Source organism: Arachis ipaensis, chromosome B4 (assembly GCF_059453495.1).
Source record: "Arachis ipaensis isolate K30076 ecotype BB chromosome B4, ASM5945349v1, whole genome shotgun sequence".
NCBI lineage: Eukaryota > Viridiplantae > Streptophyta > Magnoliopsida > Fabales > Fabaceae > Arachis > Arachis ipaensis.
This window is the reverse complement of record NC_142439.1, coordinates 78789448-78793571: the sequence shown is the minus strand read 5'-3', so window position 1 is coordinate 78793571 and position 4124 is coordinate 78789448.

Sequence of the window (4124 nt, the reverse complement as noted above, 5' to 3'; positions counted from 1 at the left end):
GCATGCACGCCGATTGAGCACGTGGTCCACGAAAGTGAAATCGCCCCCAGCGATTTCTGAAGCACTTTGGGCCCAACGCAACTCATTTCTAATGCTATTTCATGCAGAATTCAAGCTTGGGTAAGGGGGGAGCAATTGTTTTGGAGTATTAGCATCATGTAGAGTAGTTTCTAGAGAGAGAAGCTCCCTCTTCTCTCTAGGATTAGGATTAGAATTTCTTAGATCTAGGTTTAATTCATACTTTGATTTACTTTTTCTTTACAATTTCTTGTTCCTCTACTCTTCCTCTTTCTAGTTTTGCATTTAATTTATGTAATTCTCTACTTTTATGTTGATGCATTTTTGTTCTTCTATTTTCAATTCAATGCAATTTATGATTCATGTTCCTTTATTGTTGATTTGGATTCGTTGTTGTTTAATTCCTTGCAATTGAGTAGTGTAGATTTACTTTTCTTGCTATTTTACTATATTTTCCTTTTATGCCTTCCAAGTGTTTGATGAAATGCTTGGTTAGATTTTAGAGTAGATTTTAGTGCTCTTGGCTTGGGAAGGTAACTTAGGAACTCTTGAATTACTAATGTCCAAGTGATTGACGATTGGGAGCCATAAAACTCTAGATATCACTAATTGATTTGGTGTAGAACTAGGACTTATGGACTTGGATTGACATAGCTCATTTGACTTTCTTTTATTAGTTAGAGGATGACTTAATGGGGTTGATCCTTGCCAATTCTCATGCTGTGGTTAGTGATTAGGATAGAGATCCTTGACCACCTAACCTTGCCAAGACCTTTTTGTTAGTTTATTTCCTTTTCCATTTATATTTCTTGTCCATCATCTCAAAAACCCCAAAATATACTCCATAACCAATAACAAGGCACTTTATTGCAATTCCTAGGAAAAACGACCCGAGGTTTAAATACTTCGGTTTATAAAATTTAGGGCTTTGTTACTTGTGACAAACAAATTTTTGTATGAAAGGATTATTGTTTGGTTTAGAAACTATACTTTACAACGAGAATTCATTAGAGGAATTCTAGACCACACAAAAGTACGTTCATCAAGAAGTCATCCATGAAGACTTCCAGAAATTTCTCTACCATATCAGAGAAGATAGAGAGCATGCACCTCTGGAAGGTTGTCGGTGCATTACACAGACCAAATGGCATCCTTCTGTAGGCAAATACTCCAGAAGGACATATGAATGCTATTTTCTCTTGGTCCTGAGGATCTACTACAATTTGGTTGTAACCTGAATAGCCATCCAAAAAGTAGTAGTATTCATGACCTGCTAGTCTCTCTAGCATCTGGTCTATGAATGGTAAAGGAAAATGATCCTTTTTGGTGGCTATATTGAGTCTTCTGTAGTCAATACACATACACCACCCTGTAACTATTCTTATAGGAACCAGTTCATTCTTTTCATTATGAACCACTGTCATGCCTCCCTTCTTGGGGACAACTTGGACAGGGCTCACCCAGGGGCTATCAAAAATAGGATAAATAATCCCAGCCTCTAGTAACTTAGTGACCTCTTTTTGCACCACCTCCTTCATGGCTAGATTCACCCGTCTCTGTGGTTGAACCACTAGCTTAGCATCATCCTCCAATAGGATCTTGTGCATGCATCTGGCTGGGCTAATGCCCTTAAGATCACTTATAGACCACCCAAGAGCTGTCTTGTGTGTCTTAGCACCTGAAGTAGTGCTTCCTCTTCCCTTGGCTCTAAAGCAGAGCTTATGATCACGGAAAAAGAGTCATCTTCTCCCAAAAATTCATATTTCAGAGATGGTGGTAGTGGCTTGAGCTCGGGTTTAGGAGGCTTCTCCTCTTCCTGAGGAGTTTTTAGAGGTTCTTCTATTTTCTCTGGTTCCTCCAGATCAGGCTGAACATCTTTAAAGATGTCCTCTAGCTCTGATTCGAGACTCTCAGTCATATTGACCTCTTCCACTAGAGAGTCAATAATATAAGTGCTCATGCAGTCTTTTGATGTGTCTAGATGCTGCATAGCTTTGATAGCATTTAACTTAAACTCATCCTCATTGACTCTCAGGGTTATCTCTCCTTTTTGGATGTCAATGAGGGTTCGTCCAGTTGCTAGGAAAGGTCTTCCTAGAATGAGAGTTGCATTCTTATGCTCCTCCATTTCCTGCACTACAAAGTCAGTGGGAAAGGCAAATGGCCCAACCTTGACAATCATGTGCTCAATTATGCCTAATAGAATCTTAATGGAGCCATCAGCAAGTTGGAGACATATCCGGGTTGGTTTAACCTCATCAGTCAAACCAAGCTTTTTGATAGTGGATGCAGGTATTAGGTTGATACTTGCCCCAAGATCACATAGAGCTGTCTTGGTATAAGCACCCTCCAATGTGCATGGTATCATAAAGCTTCCGGGATCTTTAAGCTTCTCTGGTAAGTTTTTCAGAATGACTGCACTGCATTCTTTAGTAAGGAAAACTTTTTCATTTTCTCTCCAATCCTTCTTATGACTTAAGATCTCTTTCATGAACTTAGCATAAGAGGGTATTTGCTCAAGTGCCTCTGCCAACAGAATCTTTATTTCAAGAGTCCTGAGATAGTCTGCAAAGCGAGCAAATTGTTTATCCTGTTCCGCTTGGTGGAGTTTCTGAGGATAAGGCATCTTGGCTTTATATTCTTCAACCTTAGTTGCTGCAAGTTTGTTTCCTACAGAAGGGGTTGGAGAAGCATGCTTAAGGGGGTTGTTATCAGCACTTGCAGGTGTCTGATCCCCTATTGGCATTTGAACGCCAGAATTGGGTGCTTTTTGGGCGTTTAACACCAGGTTGTCACCCTTTTCTGGCGTTTGAACGCCAGAGTTGGTCATCCATTAGGCGTTTAATGCCAATTTTCCCCTTTTTCTGGCGTTCAATCATTCCTCTCTGGGCTCTTACTGTCCTCAGAGGGAATTTGGGCAATGGCTTGGTGGTATGGGAAATTGTTACTCAGGTTGTGAATTATTGTTCGAAGCATATCTTCACAACTTCGCATAACTAACCAGCAAGTGCACTGGGTCGTCCAAGTAATACCTTACGTGAGTAAGGGTCGAATCCCACGGAGATTGTTGGTATGAAGCAAGCTATGGTCACCTTGTAAATCTCAGTCAGGCGGATATAAAATAGTTATGGAGTTTTCGAAAATAAATAATAAACTAAGGATAGAAATACTTATGTAAATCATTGGTGAGAATTTCAGATAAGCGTATGGAGATGCAATCGTTCCTCTGAACCCCCGCTTTCTTGCTGTCTTCATCCAATCAGTCTTACTCCTTTCTATGGCTGGCTTTATGCAAGGGTATCACCGTTGTCAGTGGCTACATCCCCTCCTCTTATGAAAATGGTCCAAGATGCCCTGTCACGGCACGGCTAATCATCTGAGGTTCCCGATCATGCTGGAATAGGATTCACCCTCCTTTTGCGTCTGTCACTACGCCCAGCACTCGCGAGTTTGAAGCTCGTCACAGTCATTCAATCATTGAATCCTACTCAGAATACCATAGACAAGGTTTAGACTTTCTGGATTCTCTTGAATGCCGCCATCATTCTAGCTTACACCACAAAGATTCCGATTAAGTGATCTAAGAGACACTCATTCAATCTAAGTTAGAACAGAGGTGGTTGTCCGGCATACGTTCATAGGGAATGATGATGATTGTCACGTTCATCTCATTCAGGTTGAAGTTTGAATGAATATCTTAGAAGCGAAATAAGATGAATTGAATAGAAAACAGTAGTACTTTGCATTAATCTTTGAGAAACAGCAGAGCTCCACACCTTAATCTATGGAGTGCAGAAACTCTACCGTTTGAAAATACATAAGTGAAAGGTCCAGGCATGGCCGAATGGCCAGCCCCCAAAACGAGATCACATGATCAAAATACAATCCAGGATGTTTAACACAATAGTAAAAAGTTCTATTTATAATAAACTAGCTACTAGGGTTTACAGAAGTAAGTAATTGATGCATAAATCCACTTCCGGGGCCCACTTGGAGCGTGCTTGGGCTGAGCTTGAGTTTTGCACGTGTAGAGGTCCTTCTTGGAGTTGAACGCCAGGTTGTAACGTATATCTGGCGTTCAACTATGGTTTGTGACTTGTTTCTGG